Source organism: Canis lupus, chromosome 10 (assembly GCF_011100685.1).
Source record: "Canis lupus familiaris isolate Mischka breed German Shepherd chromosome 10, alternate assembly UU_Cfam_GSD_1.0, whole genome shotgun sequence".
NCBI lineage: Eukaryota > Metazoa > Chordata > Mammalia > Carnivora > Canidae > Canis > Canis lupus.
In genome coordinates, this window is record NC_049231.1 from 20959856 (window position 1) to 20979091 (window position 19236).

Consider the following 19236-nt stretch of genomic DNA (forward strand, 5'->3'; position numbering starts at 1 on the left):
CTTTTGTCTAGCGAAGCACTGTCTTAAAAGGCGCCTCTCCCCCTGCCTACCTCGCCACTCAGGTGAGCTGGTGCCGAGTGAAGCCTCAAACCTGTCTGACAGCAGGTGAAGTGCCTATTTGTTGCTTGCTCGTGGGATCCTCAGGTCTACCCTGGCTTTTGCCTTTGACAGGTGAGTCTTTCCAGCTCATCGAGGCAGCGTGAACTTGCGCCCGGGTAGTCTGCACCCCTGGGCCTGGCTGCGAGCCTCCAGAGAGAGTTCCTTGGAGCAGGGCTGGCCTCCCCCAGCTCTCAGCTCCCAGTTGCCCCACGCAGGAGCTGGAACACACGAGGCCCCGTAAATGTGTGAGGGAACGGCCAGGATGGTCCATCTGCACCTGTCGGCCTCGGCTTTCGCTAAGATGAGGGAGTGGACCGTGTCCTCTGCGGGGACAGGCCGGGTGTGCCAAAGGTTCCGGGTCTGTGGCAAGATGGGGAAGCGAGGCAAGGACCCTGTGGTGGTTTCTGTAGAGCTTCAGCCGGTCAATTTAAAGAAATATCCTTTCTTCCCCACAAATGATGTCCTTTACACCCATGTGTTATTATTGAAAAATGCCTTTTTAAAAAAATATTTTATTTATTTATTCCTGAGAGACACAGAGAGAGAGACAGAGACACAGGCAGAGGGAGAAGTGGGCTCCCTGAGGGGAGCCCAATGTGGGACTCAATCCCGGGACCCCAGGGTCAGGTCCTGGGCCAAGGGCAGATGCTCAACTGCTGAGCCACCCAGGTGCCCCCCAAAAATGCCTTTTCTTAATAAGAATGTCTTAGATGAAGGGCTGATCCCTGGCAGGGATTGGCGTGTTTTGGCTCAGCAGCCCCCGGGTCAGTCCCCAAAGCCGTTGGGATTGTTGTCGCTTTGGCCAGCCCAAAGTCCAGGACCTGCTGGCCCCGACGAGCTCTGTTGACTGATAAACACACAGCACGTTGCGAAGGCCTCCTGACATCTTTCCAGTCTTCTATGCCCGGCTAGCTCTCTCCTCCAGATTTACTTATGATATTTATTTGCAAGTCAACATTCTGGTTTGTGTTGAGACTTGCAGCGTGGAATACACAATCCTACGTGAGGGCCTCATTTTCATCTTTGATGAATCCAGGGAGCAGGGTGTGGGTGGCTGCCTTGGGAGCCTGCAGGAGCTACACCCAGTGGGGGCCGGGCTCACATGCCATCGGGCATCCGGGGGTGGGGGGAGCCCAGCCTGGGGGTTGGGGAGAGGCTCCCTCTGCCCAGGAGCCTGGGGTGTGCAGGAAAGGGAGCCGGCTGGGGGCAGAATGGAGGCTGAGTTACACACGTGTGCGAAGGCAATCCCTGGAAAAATCTCTAGAAGGTGACGGCGACGTGGGGCAGGACACCAGACCAGCAGCCTGGCAGGCAGGCGGCGGTCTGTGGCGGCTGGTGGGGAACACTGACCCGGAGGTGCGGACTTAAACCCATCACTTCATTTCTCCAGGTGGAAGCAAGTGGTAGTGCTGAGTTTAATTTTATTTTTAAATTTTTTTAATTTTGTAAAAGTTTTAAATAATTTTTTTAGATTTTATTTATTTATTCCTGAGAGACACACACAAACACAGAGAGGCAGAGACACAGGCAGAGAGAGAAGCAGGCTCCCTGCAGGGAGCCCGATGCAGGACTCAATCTCAGGACCCTGGGATCACGAACTGAGCCGAAGGCAGATGCTCAAGCTGAGCCACCCAGGCGCCCCTGAGTTTAATTTTAAAACCACTCCCCCCCCACCCAGAAAACACTCTCTACACACTCCTGTGATGGCTAAGTGGGTGCCCAGGACAGTACTTTCCAAACAGGACCCCAGTGCCGGTTTCCTCGGACAAGTGAGGCAGGCTCTGGGCTCCTGCAGAGTTGCTGGAAAGTTCCCTTGGTCCCGAGTCCCTGGTGTGTGGCCCTCAGGCCTCTGGCTTCACCCGAGGGAGTGTCTCCACTAGAAGCCCAGTACCTTGGCTTCTGTCCTCACGTGCACTTCCCCACCAAGGTCAAGGCCCAAACTCTCCAGACTGGCAAACAGCCTGAGGGCAAAAGTGGCTGCTACACACTGACCGCCCCCTCTCCGTTCCTGCTCCTCCCCCACCCCCCCCAACTTGGCCTGGAGGTTCTCCACTCTTTGGGCCACTTTTAGAGGTTTTTAACATCCTCTGTAAGCGATTTCTTAAATACAAAATATTTTACTTATTTCTAGAGAGAGAGCGGGTCCTAATAACCTAGTCTGCATTTAAGCGGACACAGAACCTTGAATCGTTCTTTCAATCACTGGTGACACTTATTTGTCTTCTGGTTCAGATGTGAAGGCGGGGACCTGGCCGCCCCTGATGCCGTGTGCCCACACCTTGCCTGGCATGGGGGCAGGGGTCACTTGGTAATCAGGGATTGTTGAGCATGTCCCTTAAGAGCCGTGCTGGTCCCAACGGTTCACTCTCTTCCTTCCTGGGCAGAGGGTTGGGGGCCGAGCCCCCTCCCTGCCTGGCTGCCTAGAGAGGGCGTGTGTGACACACCGCCGGCCGGGCACAGGGCACTTGGTACTCAGCACTTCCCAGCCTCAAGCAGGCCTGCAGGCGGCTGTTCCCCTCTCGGCTCCCAGCTGTGGAAACTGAGGCTTGAACAGCTGAGCCGCCCCCTGAGACGCAAACCTGGGAGCTCCAGGCCCGGCCCCCCTGCCCGACGGCTCACGTGTCCTTGCTTTTTCCACTGCGCCCACCACTCCCCTCCCGGGCGCTGTGACCTTGGACGGCCAGACCGCCCAGCGTCCATTCCTGACTGTAAACTGAGAGGCTGGGCGGGCTGATCTCAAGGGGCCCTGCCAGCTGGGGACTCTGAGTTGTACTTGGGGGCGTGACTGGGACATGCCCCAGGAGCCAGCTGCCAGTGCCCACGAGGGACGCATTTTTTCCTGCCCTGCTGGGGGAAAGCGGACACATGACTCTCTGGGCTGAGCACTTGCAGTGAATTATGATCAGTGGGGCTCGTGCTCCGTGCTCTGGAAATGTGTTCAGGACCAATCTCCAGGCCTGGTATCAACGGAGCTCGTGGCCTGGGGGGAATCAGCTCCCCTTTTCTGCTAGAAACTCCCGGGCCAAGGCAGGTCAGCAGAAAGAGCCACCTACCTCTGCCTTCTGCAAAGAGGGAGTAGACGGGCTGCTCTGTGTCCTGTCCCCATCACATCCCAGGGAAGGGACCCTGCCTGTGGCCCCCCCACCTTCCAGTGCTCTTCTAGAGGCTCCTCCAGTCACTTACTGCTTTGGTCTAAAAATAGGCTCTGGCTTCTTGTGGGAACAGAAGAGGTGATAGGTCCTGCCCTAGATGAAGAGGTCATGGATGGGGTGTGCTTGGGCAGGTGAACAGGACAGCGGGCAGCCGGGGTGGCTGCCCCACATGTCCCCACCAGGCTCCGCGTGGGAGGGAACCAGGCGGCCAGGTCCCACCCAGACCTGGGCCTCCTTGCCCAGTCGCCTCTGACCCCTTTGGAAGGGACCCCGAAAGGTCAGCCGGTGGCCGGGCAGAGAGGGGTGGCTCTTGGTAGGACCTGAGATCCAACTGGAGCTTTCTGGGCTGAGGGAAAGGGCAGGACCCCATGGAATCCTCGGACCTCTGGCTTCACCCCCGGGACCGGATACATGCCTTGTGGGTGACACAGGGCTCACCCTGAGAGGCTCCATGTTCCCAACACCCTTTGGTTCAGGGCGACAAAGTCATGCTGAGAGTCTGAGCTCCGGTCCCACCTCTGCAGGGGGAAAGTGGCTCATGCCCTGGGCCCTCAGCGTCTGGGCTTCCTGGTGGGGGCTCCTGAGGCTGCCCCGGGGGGCACTGCCAGAGTCAGAGGTCGTGAAGATCTAAGCGGCCCCGGCAGGAGGCCCCAACCCTGACTCCTCCCCCATCGGCTGGCTCGGCCCTTTCCATGGGTCCTCCTGTCTCACTTTCCCTACCTGCCAGCTGCTAGCCACCAGGCTCTGTCCCACCCCTGCCAGGGCTTGCCCAGGGTCACATCCCCATCTCTCTCTCCAGCCTCTCCAGTTGCAATCTGATGTGTCACACTAGCTTTCCCTAGTGTGGCCAGGGCACCACCTCTTCCAGGAAGTCCTCCCTGATCTCCCCTGCCCCTGCGGCACTGTTTCCTCCTCTGGGCTCCATCAGCCTGAGCGCCTCTGCTCATCTTCCTGGGTCATACCTGTCTGTCCACTAGTCCATCTCCACCAGACTGGAAGCTTCCTGGGAGTTAGGATCCTATCTGAGGTTATTAATACAAACAACAACAGAAATGATGATACAAAAAATAAAAAAAAAAGAAATGATGATACAAAAAAATTACCCCTTTTTCAGGTTTCTTACCTCCTACACATTTAGATTTCACAACACCCAGCTATTTTGTGCATAAAGCTCTCTAGTGATTGTGTTTCTCCACACTGTAGTGATATCTTAGAGGGAAATATAGCACATACATGCTCTGTAGTTTTGCTTGTATTTTTTTAAGATTTATTTTTATTTATTTATGATAGACAGACAGAGAGAGAGAGAGAGAGAGAGAGAGAGGCAGAGACACAGGCAGAGGGAGAAGCAGGTTCCATGCCGGGAGCCCGATGCGGGACTCAATCCCGGGACTCCAGGATCGCGCCCTGGACCAAAGGCAGGTGCTTGTTTTTATTACGATGTGCATGCTACTTACTGCATTTGAACACACTTTTAGTTTGTTTTACGTAGTAATTTTTTTGTTTTATTTTACAATACACGTAACATAGAATTTCCCATTATGAAGTATATGGTTCGCTGTGTGACCATTACCATGGTCCGTCTCCTTGGCTCTTGCCCAGCTGAACCTCTGTCCCACTAAATGCTACCCCCCACACACACATCCTCTTTGGGATTTTCAGTTGCTGTAAGAGATTTAGGAACACTTGGTGGAATCAGAATGAGATATGTAGCTTGGATAGCATCCCATCAAACGTTAACGTCCCGCTGTGAAGCACCGTGGTGGTTGTGTAGGATGGCCATGCTCAAAGATTTGGGTTTCATGACTCCTTTGTACTCTTAAAACTTATTGAGAACTCCAGGACACCTGGGTGGCTCAACGGCTAAGTGTCTGCCTTCAGCCCAAGGTGTGATCCCGGGGTCCTGGGATCGAGTCCAGCATTGGGCTCCCTGCGTGGAGCCTGCTTCTCCCTCTGCTGTGTCTCTGCCTCTCTCTCTCTCTGTCTCATGAATAAATAAATAAAATTTAAAAAAAAGATTTTTAACTTAATCACCCCTGCGAAGTCCCTTTTGTCACATAAGGTAACTTATTCACGTTCTGGGTATTGGGACGTGGACATCTTGCAGGGGCTGGGCGGTTGTTTTATGCCACCACAGTGGTCAAAAGCATGGCCACTGGAACAGACTGACTCTGCCATTTGTGGTGCGACAGGTGAATCACTTCGCCTCTCTGTGCCTCAGTCTCCCCATCGTAAAGAGGGAATACTGATAGTCCTGCCTCATCAGGCGGTTGGAAGAATCAGTGAGGTGGGGCGGGGCTCGAGAAGTGCCGGGTGGAGGCTTCCATCTGTGTGGCCCTCGGGATGCCCAGGGGTCGTCAGGCTTTACTGCATGTGGGCCTGGGGACAGGGGCCTTGGCGGCCCCTTTGCAGCCCAGCAACCCCGTCTTGACATGTCTCCAGGCAGCCTCCTACCACCCCGCTCCTGGGTGGGTGGTGCATATGCCGCCCTGGACGGGAGGCCAGCCTGTGCCCGGAGCCCACGTGCCCAGCCTCCGGAGGAGCTTCCCGGGCCCTGGGCCTCCTCGTGTGGGTGGCACTGCAACCACAAGCCCCAGGGACATGTCCTGGCTCAACACCCCTCTCCCCATTATGCAGGCGAGGAGATGGAGGCCCAGAGAGGGACCAGCCAGCTGAGGAGGTCTCGCTGTGGCCGGGCCCCCACTGCCTGGCTCACTGCTGTTTCCACCGTACCTTCTGGCAAACGCCGCATGATGTGGGTCGTGGCAATGTTTCTGGAACCTCCAAGTAGCTGAGGGGGGCCTGAGCCCCTAGGACTGAGCACCTGTCTGTCACCCCTTCCTGAATGCAGTGTTTGTTGCACACGCAGACGGGGCTTGGGTTCAGCCTGGCGGTGGGGGGTGGGGGCTGGGAGCTGGGGCGCGCCCACCTCAGTACCACCAGGCCTTTCCTTGGATTTCACAGATTTACAGGAAAGAGACTTGAGTTTCCTGCAGTGTCGTGTCCTCCAATTCAGGGAGGTCAGAGGCTCTGAATGTGCGCTCATTGGATAATGAGTCATCCATTGGTCAACTGGTTGACTAGAGATGGAAGCTGAATCTCTCCCCACTGCCTCTCTCAAAGCTTCCATTTGTCTCTGTTAACGTATAAATGGAAGGGGTTTTTATTTCAAAACAATAACAAGAGCCTTGGCCTCTGCTGTGTGACCTGAGGGTACCTGCCCCCCCAGGGTGGGCACAGCCAGCCCCCAGCTGCGGGTCGAGCTGCCCCTGGAAGCCAGGCGGTGCACCTGAGGGAGCTCATCCAGCTGGGGCGAGCTGAGAGCCCCCCAATGTGTGTATATGTGTGTGTGCATGTGCATGCAAGTGGCCGTGCACACGCATGTGCCACCTGGGGGACTGTGTGGTGCATACCTGAGTGCAAACATGCACGTGAGTGTCTGCGTGTGTGCATGTGCATCCGTATGCACGCAAGCCCGTGTGCATGAGCAGACACACACGTGTGCACGTGTGTGTTTGCCTCTGTGGGAGCTCCGGTCAGTGGGCCTGTGCACGGATTCGTGTGAGGTGTGCATTCACACCCATGTGTGTGAGCCCGTTTGTGCACATTCACGTCTTTGTGTGTGCACACCGGGGGGTGCTCCATGCACTGGCAGGGGCGGTGCTGGGGGAGGTCGAGGCGGGGCGGAGGTGGGCGCCGTCCTGCCCTCCGCTCCCCGGGGCTGCTCACATCAGAAGCCCTCGTTCCCGCTCTGCAAAGCCAAAGTCGGCGCGGCAGGAAGCTTCTAGGCCCGGGCTGCCAGCACCTTTGACCATCTCTGTTGCTCATTTCCCAGCTTCCCACTTGAGGGCACCTTGCCTGCGGCTCCCTGGTTTCTGGCCCATTCTAGGAGCGGCTGCCACACGGTCCCGGGAGAGCTCCATCCTCCAGCTGCACAGGGAAGCGTCCCCAGCGGCGAGAGTGCCAGGTGCGGCTGCTCCAGGCCAGCCTCTGGGGGATGCCCTGCGCTGGTGACGAGCCCCCCCACCCCGGGCACCGAGCTCACGCCTGGCCCTTCCCCCCCGCCACCCCCACCCAGCTCCGGGGGGCTGCTTTTGAAGGCCCCGCCGCAATGCGAACAGAACAGCCCTGAGTTTCTCTATCATTTGCTTCACCGGAAACAAAGCCAGAATTGTAAGCGCTTTGTGGGAAAGGGCAGCAGCTTGTGCGGCACAAAGAATTTATTTTTTCCCTCCTGCTCTGAGCCCTATCCGCAGGCCCGTGGCTGCTGGGAACGGGGAAGCTCCTTCTGGGAGAAGGCTGGGGCAGGTGGTGGGGGTGGTGCCTTGGGGGCGTCTGTTCTGTCCTCAGAGGCCAAGTGGGCGCTCACGCAAACCCCAGCACCCCCGCCGGGGGGTTCAACATCCCCAAACCCCGCTGCCCCTGCACAGGCCCCGGCCCCAGCTGGGCTGCTCAGGAGTGCCTCTCATCACCTCCTCGTCTTGCTGAGCCACCGGCAGCCCCCCGACCCGCACCCCTCCTCTGAAAGCACCTCTGATCCATCTCTGCTGTCTAACCTGTTCTGGAATCTTCTGTGTTGCGCAGGAAACAGTCTGTTCTCACCCTGACGTGCCGCCCCGGGGCAGGGGGCAGGAGGTGGCATGCAGGGGATTGAGAGGGCAGGGGGCACCCGGGGAGGAGGAGGGCCAGAAGGAGGGTGACCCCGAGGAGACGAGAGGATAGCCGGGCAGGGAGGAGCCCACGAAGGCTTGGTCCCCACGTGAAGCTGGGAGCTGGGGTCAGGAAAGGTCACCCTGGGAGGAACTTTCCAGGTGGAGGAGACAGTGCTATGAGGCCTGGGGCCTGTGCGAGGCTGGCAGCCACCGGGCAGGGCAGGGGCAGGTTTGGGCTTTACAGAGCTCAGGTGAGGACCGTCAGGGAGCAGGGCGCCTGACGCGGGGGACAAGAGGCAGGGAGGGCACTCTGGACAGAGCAGGCGGCAAAGGGCCAGGGGAGGAAGGCCCAGAGCGGGCTGCAGGAGAGCCAGCCCCTTCAGTCCCCACAGGCCCTACGCATGGTGCCAGGGCCTCAAGCTGCAGGTAGGGACACAGGCAGAGGGGCCACAGCGCTGGGATTAGAGGGGGGCTCCCGGGCAGCCCCTCTGCCTCCCACCCACCCTGGAGAGCTGGGGGTGTCCTGGGCTCATGTGACCCCCTAGCTACCCCACACCTGGGGCCCCAGTCTGACAGCCAACACAGCCCGGGGCTGGCCCAGTCCTGAGAGCCGCGACCTACCACGCAGGAGAGGGCTTGGCATGGGCAAGGAGTCCTGGCTGCCGGCCCTGGCCGGCCCTGACCTTGACCTGCCCTTTGGACTCATGTGGCCATGTCACACAGACACCGAGTGAGGCCCTAGGCCCGGTGGCTCCAGGGAAGGCTGTTCCCGTAACAGTCTGCCCGCATGACCTCCCCACCCCACTGCTCCCCTGACCCCGAGCATCTCCAGCCCCCCAGCCAGGCCCTGGCCGGCAGCCAGCTGTTGGCCAAACGGCTCCACCACGAGGCCGGGTCTGTGGTGTGTGTGCCCCCAGGGCTGTGAGAGGCCCAGGTCCTCCTGACCCACCCTCACCTCCAGCCTCCCCAGGTGCCCGGGACCCCCCAGCCGCAGTCAGATAGAGGGCTACTGCTCACAGCACCACCCAGCACAGACCAATGTCAACCCAGCACAGAGAATGCCAACTACAAGTTGAAACCCCAGGTCGGTCCTGGTTGGAGGTCAACAGACCGAGGTGTGGAGCCCCTCTGAGGGGGAACACTCGGTGTACCCCCTCCCCGTGTGCAGCCCCAGAGGTCAGGGCAGAGGGTGTGTAAATGTCGCTGTCCTGAGAGGGTGGCTGCCGACCACCAGGCCACCCACGGGTCTGGATCCTGCTGCCGGGCCAGAGGCCTCGGGTGCCAGACACACACAGGCCAGATGCTGACGGGCACCCCCAGCTCAGGCACCTTGGCCTAGCTTCCCAGCCTGCCTGGAGCTGGTCGTGGGTGTGAAAGCATGACCCAGAAGCCACACGAAGATGCTTCTGGCATGGGCCCTATCCTGGCCACCCTGCCCACTGGGGCCACTTCACACCCTCAGCTCCTGTCATGGGCCATGCCTCCTAGATTCGGGACCTGGTCCTGGCCCCCCAAACCACAGTCATGCTGAACAGCAACTTCTAGAAGCATCTAAGCCCCAAATCACGTACCCCTGCAGTTCCAACGGGCCTGTCCTAGGACCTTTGCACTTTTGCTCCCACTGTCCTCTCTGCCTGAAGCACCCTCCATCCCAATACTAGAGGCGCTCATCCTCCAAGAGGCTTCCCTGGACCCCAGCAGAGGGGAAGCCGTGCCCTGCACCCCCTGGTGAAAGGTTAGTCCCCGAAGCCGGCCCCCACGCCAGGCACGGGAAGCTGCTGGCTGGCCGGCTGGCCGGTGGTCTGGGCCGTGGGGTGGGGGCGCAGCCCCTTCAGAGCCAGGTCTGCAGGCCCGGGGAGCAGCGGGAAGGAGGATGAAGCCACAGGGCCCCACAGCACCTGGGGCCGGGGGAGGGGAGCGGGGGACTGCGGCTGGACCCTGCCAAGCGCCACGGGCCGGGGCTCCCCCTAGCGGCCGGGCCCTGCCTGGAGCAACCCCCCCCCCAACCCCACCAGCTCCCATGGCCTCCCAGCAGCTGCAAGGCCACCAGCACTTCCAAAACACACACCTGATCTGTAACGAACCTGTAAAGCCTTCACTCGCTCCCCATGGCCCTCCAGGACCCCAGGGCCTTCACGGCCTCCCCACTCAGCTCTCACCTCCAGGCCCCGGGCCTGCCAGGTGTCCCCTCACCTGTGGACACCACCCGCTTCTATCTTGGCTCTTTGTCCCTGAAGACTCGGGTCACATCACCTCCTCCAGGAAGCCTTCCAGACTCCCAAGCCAGTAAGGGCACGCCTCCCACGGCCCCTGTGTGCTCTCCGCAGCCGCTCTCTCCCTGTGAGAGGTAGTGTCTCCCAGATAGAGCTGCACTGTCCCGGTTCGGGCTGGACAGACAGACAGACTGTCTTGCTCCGGGGGTGGCGTGGAGTACGGAGGCTCACATCCATCCGGAGGCCAGAAGCATTGGCTGTGAGTGACCCAGCGTGACCTCAGGGGCTGCTCCTCCCTAGCTTCAGGCTCTTGACCTGTGACACGGGAGCCGTCTCCGCGCGTGGGGGTCGCAGGTGCTTCCAACCACCCACCCCCCCCCCCCCCCGCACCGTGTGACCTTGGGGTGACCTCGCCTCACCTCCTGGCTGTGAAAACACCCAGAGCCTGAGAGCAAGGGGGCTGACTAGGGGCAGGAGCACCTAGCTCCCTGGGCCGAGTAGCTGGGACAAGGTGGGCCCTGGGGGAGTGGGGATGACCGGTCAGGAGCCAGCAGACCCGCTTCCGGCCATCGCCTGCCCATCTGCCCTGTGAAGCTCACCGGGCCCCGGAGCTGACTGCCCCTCAAGACCCTCCTGCGGGGCTGGGTCCTGCCCCTGTTGCCAGGCCTGGGTGTCCGCCTAGCAGCCCAGCTGGGCCTGGAGCTGACCGCAGAGATAGCACAGGGGGGGCCTGCCCCAGGGGAGAGTGGGAGGGCGCAACCACGAGGCTTCCCGGGTGCTCTTCCCAGCTGCAGGCGGGCTCAGAGCCCCTCTAGCTGGACAGGGTCTGGGTGACACTCGACCATGTGGACAGGTGGCCATCGGGGATGAGCACACCTCATGGGGCCCAGGGCGCCCCCCATTCCCCGTGGCTTGGTTTTCCCCCCGTCCCTTTCCCTGCTCCACTGACTGAGGAATTTGTCCACCAAGCACCTCCTTGGCCCCGTCTAAGGGGCCCCATATGGTCCAGCCGATTCCAGGATGGGCCAGTCCCTGCCAGGGGGTCGGAGGGGACAGGGAATATGGTGCGGGGGGCACGAGGGGAAGGGAAAGGAGCCACACGTGTGGTCTGGGGCCAGAGACCCCGGCGACTTAGCACTGAGGGACAAGGGACACGTGGGGCTTGTCCCCAGTAGCTGATGCACAGAAGCGTCACTGGGCCACCTTGTGCTGGGCTGTGGCTGGTCACTGTAGCCGAGGCACCCCACCTACTCCCGTCACCCCCACCAGGCCTCCCCGAGTGCACGTGGGCTGGGGGCCTGGCTGAGAGTTCCCACTCACCCTGGGGCTGCCACTGGGGAGCCTCGGGGGCCTGGGAGGGCTGCTGCCCGCGGCTCCCAGCCTTCTAAGGCTGTGGTCAGGGAGGTGGGACAGCGTGGAGAGCCAGGGGTGGGCATGGGGGGGCCCTCCGCAGCTGGGTGCCCGGCCTCCCCACCCTTGCTTTGGGCCCGACCCAGACCTGTGCTCAGGGAGCTGCTCAGAGACGGCTGTGCCACCGCTGGAAGTGCTTGGGAGGATGGGGGCACGGCACGGTGGCCACTAGCCCAGCCTGGGGGTGGGAGAGCGCCCCAAAGGGCCTTAGGTCCCCACTGTATGGGGACAAGCAAAAGGGGAGGGCCGGCTGGGCGGGGCTCTCCCCAGGGGGGCTGCTGGGCTAACGGCAGGGGTCGGGGTGCTGGGGAGCTGGCGGTCGGGTGTGGCCCGAGGGCACAACATGGGATGGTGGCCCAGGCAGGGGACTGGTCACAGGGAAGCAGTGACCACCGTGCAAGAGGGCTGAGGGCCACGGGGGACACGGGAGCAGGGGAGCCGGCTTTCTCCCTGGAAAGTCTCCTGCAGGCCTAGCCAGGGGAGAGGCCGGAGCCTGGGGGTGGGGAGGGCTGTGGGGCAGCCAAGTGGGGGTGCTCCTCAGGGGGCCTGCGGGCCGCAGTCTGGGGGACAGGATGAGGTGTGGGGCAGCACCGGGGCCACCCGCCTGCATCACTCACCAGGGTCCTCCAGGCTCAGGCCCCCCGCAGGCCTGCAGGAGCTCTGTGTCATGTTCTCAGAGTCGGCCTCAAGTCTGGGGCCGGGGATCCCCCACATGATCCACCCTAGCTGGAGGTGTCACTTTGGGTCACCCCAGTGTCCTCATTTGCCCAGTGGGTGCTGTCCAGCCCATGGGGGGGGTCACACGGGCTGTCCAGGGCCCAGTACAGGGGGCCGGAGTGGCAGGGTAGGCAGGGAGTGCCACCAGCCCGTGCCGGGGAGGCCCCCTGGAGGAGGCAGCTGGGGCTGGGAGATAGAGGGGAAGCAGGCCACGGCCCAGGGGCACCACGAGGCCAGGGTCAGGGAGGAGTGGACATTGGCTTCTGGAGGACCAGGACCTCACCGCCTCCTCCTGGGGCCCTCCACCTCTTTCGCAGCAGCAGAACACACAGAGCTCCTGCCCACCTCTGGGCCTCTCTTCTTTCCTTCCCTCGATGAACTCCTACTCATCCTTCAAAGCCCAACAAAAATGTCCCCTCATGGGTCTGTCTATCTGACAGAAGCCCTGAATGCCAACTTTGTGTGGGCCCAGGACACAAGGGGAAAGGGCTCGAGCTCGGGGGCACCGCCTTCCCGCGTGGACTTCACGTCGGGGCCGGGCTGATTAGCACCTGTCCTTGTGGGTCCCACCCTCTGGGACTCCCCAGGGTGGCACTCAGGATGGCAGCACGGAGATGCCGAGTTTGAAGGTGGGGGAGTAGGGAGGGGCAAAGGGAGGTGCTTCGGAGCAGGGAGGGGAGCCCCGGGCCAGGCTCTGGGCACCCCGTCCCCCAGCAGGCAGGTGTGCGGGCTGACGCCATGGGGCCTCTGCTGGCTCCTCCTGGGCTCAGCCTGCTTGCCGCCCCCCGGGGATCAGAGAAGAACGAAGAGATTTCCCGAGGACGGTCGGGGAGTGGGATGGGGGTGCGGCCTTCTCTGCCTTGTCAGGAGGAGCCTGCCCGAGAGGGGTGTTACGGGGAAGAAGGCAGGCGGCACAAAAGGGCAGCGTCCTCAAGACACCCTTTGACCCAACCATGCCTGACGCTGGACCAGCTCCTGGACTTTTGGTTGCCTCAGCCTATAAACCCCCCTGGGCCTACACCAGTTTGGCTTGGGTTTCTTTTTCTTTTTTTAAAGATTTTATTTATTTATTCACAAGAGACACAGAGGGAGAGGCAGGGACACAGGCAGAGGGAGAAGCAGGCTCCCTGCAGGGAGCCCAATGGGGGGACTCGATCCCAGGACTCCGGGGTCATGACCTGAGTCGAAGGCAGACGCTCCACCCCTAAGCCCCCCAGGTACCCCTTGGCTTGGGTTTCTATCACCTGAAACTACAGCTTCCTGATTCATTCTGAGACTGGTTCTAGGAACGACCTGCCCTTTCGGGCATCAGTGGTCCCCAGTGCCCACAGAGGGTTCCTCAGCCTTCCTTTACATCAGCGCACCATGTAGCGACTCCCCAGAGGCCCCCATAACCTACACATATGATCAGAGTGTGAGGGCGGGGCCCCTCATCCCTTTCCCTGCTCTGTAGCTAGCAGACTCCTATGCATCCTATAAAACCCAACTCAGGACTTCCCTGCCCGGAGAAGCCACCGTGAACCCTCCTCCACTGAGCCCTGCTGTTTCTCCTGGGCCTGCAAAGCCCCCGCAGCCCTTCCCCCAAGCCTGTTGTGTGGCTGCTGCCCGACCCAGGTCTGTCTCCCCGCCGGAGAGAACTGCATGAAGGACAGTTTGGACAGTGGCACCAGCAAGGTGGTGAGCGTCCTGTTCGGGCACGTCTGCAGTTGAGGCCGCCCTGGACCGTGAACTGCTCCCGCCGCCCCCTCCCAGCCATCCGTAGTGCCCGGTGCAGGACCAGGGAATGTCTGGGTACAAGACTGCTGCCAGGAAGGCTCCCCAGAGGTGGAGAGGCCGGACCCTGGCCTCTGGGGCAGCTGGTTGAGGCAAAACCAGGCCTGCCCGTGTTTGTGCAAGTACACCCACGGCCCCAGGCACCATGTGCGTCTGCCAGGCTGTGGGACCTTGGGCAGACTTCTCATCATTAAGAAGTGTGTGTTGGGGAGACGGACACCCACAAAAGGGTCGGATGACACGGCAGTGCCAGGCTTGTGGCAACAGAGGCTGGGGGTATAATGGAAGGCTCAGGGGACGGGGACGGGGAGAAGAAGCAGGAGGGGTGTGCTCGGCAGAGGGCCCCCCCCGTGAGAAGGGGCTGGGCACCATGCACTCCAGGGTGGCAGGGGCCACTGTGGCCGCAGGCAGGGGGTCAGCCTTGCTGCAAGTGAGCTCCCAGGTGGGACGTCACCAGGTGACGTCTGGCCCCCCTCTGGGAGGCAGGCCCCGTGTTGGGCAGGACGGTGGTCTGGCCTCAGCCTCCCCCAGAACTGCCGGGCCCAGGCCCAGTGAGGTCACATAACCTATGGCCTCGGCCTCCCCCCAGGACCACCAGGCCCAGGCCCAGTGAGGTCACACAGCCCGTGGCCTCAGCCTCCCCCGAGGACACTGGGCCCAGGCCCAGTGAGGTCACACAGCCCGTGGCCTCAGCCTCCCCCCAGGACACTGGGCGCGGGCCCAGTGAGGTCACACAGCCCATGGCCTCGGCCTCCCCTCAGGACCTCCGGGCCCAGGCCCAGTGAGGTTGCACAGCCTGTGACCTCCCCCAGGACTGCTGGGCCTGGACCCAGTGAGGTCACACAGCCCGTGGCCTCCACCTCCCCCCAGGACCACAGGGCCCGGGCCCAGTGAGGTCACACAGCCCGCGGCCTCCCAGAGAAGGCTGCCCAGCTGAGCCCTGGCCTGGCCGTTAGGGTCTCTGGGAGCAGCTGAGCCCACCCGATGTGGCCCAGCTCCCATTCTGCTACCCTCACAGCCACCAGGCTCCCCCCAGGCCGGCAGCCGCCCCCGCCCCCGCCCACTGCCAATGGGGCAATCTCACCTGTCGGGCCACCTGGGCCTCACCGGGCCATGGGCCAGCTGGGCTGGAAGGGCCTCGGTCTCTCATGCGCACGTGTACCCAGCTCCTACCAGCTGCCAGGGGTGGCACTTGCCCAACTGCCCATGGCCATTCCCACACTCCCTGCCCACTATGCCACCGGTCTGTCCTGGTGAGTCTGCAACTTTGGGGGGTGGGCCTCTGTGAGGCTGAGGGATTTCTCAAGGATTCCCTTGGGATGGGGCTCCCAGAAGCCCTAGGGGGGCGCTGACTGCCCAGGGGCACCAAGCAGTGACCATGTAAGTAACGGCAATCAGTGTTCACTGCTCAGCATGTCCATGCTGGGCTCAAGGGACACAGAGGGGAAAGGGGGACCCATGTCCCCAAGACACTGCACTGTGTGACCCCAGACGTGATGCTGACGTCTCTGGGTCTCAGTGTCCCTGTCCCAGGCATGGAGATGGGAAATCTGATTCAGCCCCTGTTGTGGGATCAGATGAGACCACACCCCCGCCCCCGCTCCCCTGCCCCCCGCCTTGTGCCACCTGGCAGGTGGTGGATAACAGGGGCTTCCCTCCTAGACCTTTTCCTGCCATCTCAGACCCTGAGAGCTGTGACCTCGGGCCACAGGGCCTCCTGCGTGGAAGGGATGGCCAGCCTCACCCACCCAGGGCTAGCTTCTGGTCCATAGAGGGGGAAACTGAGGCTCAGTGATGTGGCCCGATGCCACATGTGGGGGTGAGTCCAGACAGACACGGGGCTGGGCTTCAGCCCTGGAGTCAGACCCCCCCAACCCCGCACAGTGCAGGGGAGGGGCAAAGGGTGGCGGTCCTTCTGGGGCTGGAAGGGGGGCCTCCTGCGTCCCTCCCTCCCCTGCCAGCCACCAGATCGCTGACCCCCCACCCCAAGGTGTTTGAGGGGAGAAGGGGCCCTGCCTCCCTTGGTGGTGGCCCGGCTGGTGCTGCCTCTGCCCCACGTCCATCCCAGCCCTGGTCCCACGTTGGTGATCCTACAGCCTGGTGGGCCTTGGGGCTTCAGGGACTGTGGCCTCCCCGATCCCCCCAACAGAAGCCAGGCCCCAGGGCCACCAGGCTAGCACCGCCCATCTCTGGCTCACGTGGCACGGTTTACTGGGACCGGGTGCCACCTGGTGGTCACCCCAGACGGCAGGCCGGACAGCGCCATCCCACAGAATCAAGTTCAGGCCCTGGTGGTTGTGCAAGCAGGGAACCGAGGCTCTGGGAGCGCTCCGGGAGGGACAGAGGCCCAGGCTCCCGACGGCAGGCCATGCCCGGGCCCCTGGCGGGGGTGGCGCTGGGTCACAGCGGCTGCAGGCCCGTGGGGACCCCAGCCTCGCCCGGCAGGGGCTTCAGGCGCAGGGGGTCTTGCACAGGCCCCAGCCAGTGGGTCTGGCCTGCGGCTCCGGCCAAGCCAAAGCCCTGCCCGCTGTCCCAGGCAGCCTCCCAGAGCCTGCTGCCCGCCACACCCTAGCGGGACACCGGCTCACCTGTGACCTCGAGTCCACAGGAGCGGGTCTGGGCGGCACAGGCCACCTCGCCTGGCTGCCCCCTGGTACTTCACGGTCTGCCTCAGCCAGAGACACGTGGCGGCTTCCCCTCCTCGGGGTGAAGGCCTCGCCTGAGCACAGAAGCACCTGGAACTGGGGGTTCCGGCCCTGAGCCTGCCCGGGGCCCCTCAGAACACTACGGCTCACTGGCTCTAAACCCCATCCCAGCCCCCTCCCACCCCCCAGCCTGGTCCCTGGGGAGCCTGCTGCTGTTCACAGGCCGGGCCTGATGCCCGTGGGAACGCGTGGGAGCTCGGCTTCTGACCCCGAGGGCCCAGGGCGAGTGAGCAAGGAAGCCTGAGGGCCTCTTGGATGCCCCTTGGGCAGGACACTTAGGGAGCGGGGCAGGAGGGGGGTGGTGTATAGGCCTGGCCTCCAGCCCACGCGGGGTCCCCAAGTCCTCACACGTGGCATGTCCTCACCCTCACCTGCTCCGGGCCTGTTCCCAGCCTAGCCCCTCTCAGTGACTGCCCGCCTGTCAACAGCCGAGGCTGAGGCCACCCGGTCCCCCTCCAGGTCCATCGCATGGTGTCACCTCCCAGTGGTTCTCCCAAGGTGCCCCTTGGTCGCCACAATGGTCCAAGTGTATCTGCTCTGGCCTGAGCCTGGTGGCTGCCACCTCTTGGGGCCCTCTCTCCTCTCGGTGGCCACAGGGAGATGCAGAGTTGCCGGGCCAGGTTGGGCTACAGCTCGCTGTGGTGGCCCCTGTTCTGGGGAACGGCCACTGGCGTGACTTGACCGGCTTGGTGGGTGTGGTAAGGCCTGAGAAACTGTGGGTTAAACTAAGTCTAAGAGCCTGTGTCCTCCATGCAGGCCTTGTCAGAGCCTTCAGGAGCTCCCCAATTCCAAGAGAGGACACTGTTGGCAGCTGCTCTGGATGTACTTATGCAGGAAGCCCCCTGGGTCCATGTGCATCTCAAGGCCCTTTCAGGAGGCAGCCAGCTCCCTCCTCAGCCTGGGTCCCCGGGGTCCCCAGGTGCTGCTCCCTGCCGCCCACCTGCCCTACTCCTCTCCCACCATTCTCCCTTGTGGTGCTGGGCTCCACCCCAACAGACCATATGCTCACTCCAATTTGTTCCTTCACTTGGTGGGTCTTTATGGGGCACCAGCAGTGTGCCAGGCAACAGGCTAGGTGCTGGGGATCCTGCAGGGGTGAGAAACCATGAGTCCCTGGAGCCTCCGCCTGGGGGGCGGGGGTGGGGGTGGGGGCAGGAAGCCATAGAACATGGGGGTGGGGGCTGCTGAGAAAGCGGGAGCAGTCTGAGCTGGGAGCACACTGGACATCCCCCGGGCCTGGGTGTCCTCCCAGGAGCCCCAATGGTTTCCCCGAACAGCAGCGCTGGACAAGGCCGCAGTGGGGCCCTGATGGGTCAGGACGTCACAGAACAGGCACGATGGCACGGGCATCATTCAGGCGACAGCATGGCCCTGTCCCCTCCGGGCCCATCTCAGCCCCCCTGCTGCCCAGGATCCGACATGGCAACGGGGCTGCTCCCCACCCAGCCACCCTTCTAGAGAGAGAGAGGCCCAGCCCGGCACCTCCCCCGGCTCCACGGGGACTCCCCAGACCCCCAGGGCCCAGGCCGCTCTGGCCCTTCAGACCCTGCCCACTCCAGGAGGCAGCAACACCAGGGAGACCCAACTGGGCTAAGCAACACTGGGTGGCATTAGGGCCCCTCCTCCCTTCCTGCGGGGAGCCTGGCCCAGTGCCTGGGGACAGCCGTGGCCCGAACTCCACAGCTGCCTCGGAGCCCTGCACTTGGAGGGCGCCCGTGCCCCTCACAGGTCTGCTCGGGCTGTGGCCGTGCCAGCGAGGGGCGGGGGTGGTGATACTGAGGGCTCACAGTGCCCGGGAACGGGACCAGCTGTGTCACCTGGGGCTCGGCGACCTCGGCGAGCAGGCTGTGGGGGGGTAGCGCCCGGAGCCGGAGGGGCTGGCGGGGGCCAGAGGAGCAGGAGCATCCCCAGCCCGCCCCCCCACCCCCATTGACCTTGAACCTGCCGCTGCCACACAGGGCCCTGGAGGGGAGGGGAGCCCCTTCCCGGCAGCAGCCACGCTCTCCTGCCGCCACACGGTGTCGCTGCGGGGAAGCCGCGGTCCGAGGGGGGAAGGGGGGCAGCAGCTGGCCGGGGCTCTGGCTGCCTGGAAGGGAAGGGGGACCCTGCGGGGGCTGGCGGCAGGCCGAGAGAGAGGGGGGCCTCCCCTCCGCGGTGGGGCAGTGTGGCCACCGTGCTCGAAGGAGGGGGACCCAGGGCTGGAGAGGGGGTCAGGGCAGGTTCCCTTTCTGGGTCCTTCCTTTGCAAGACAGATTACAGCACATGCTGTATGACGGGGGGCAGAGGGGGTAATTACCCGAATGTCACCCAGGTCGGGTTGGGGCTCACAGAGGTCACCTGAACACCGTGCATCAGCACAGGCTCGCTGTCCGCGCCGGATACATGCGCTGTGCTCAAAAGCTCCCGTTAGGCCATTTGGCTTTTACAAAGACCTGTGTTAGGACCTGTTTTCGCTAACTGAAAAAAATCTGACCAGAACTTCTGTTTTTACAGGAAAAAAAGGGGGGAGGGGAGA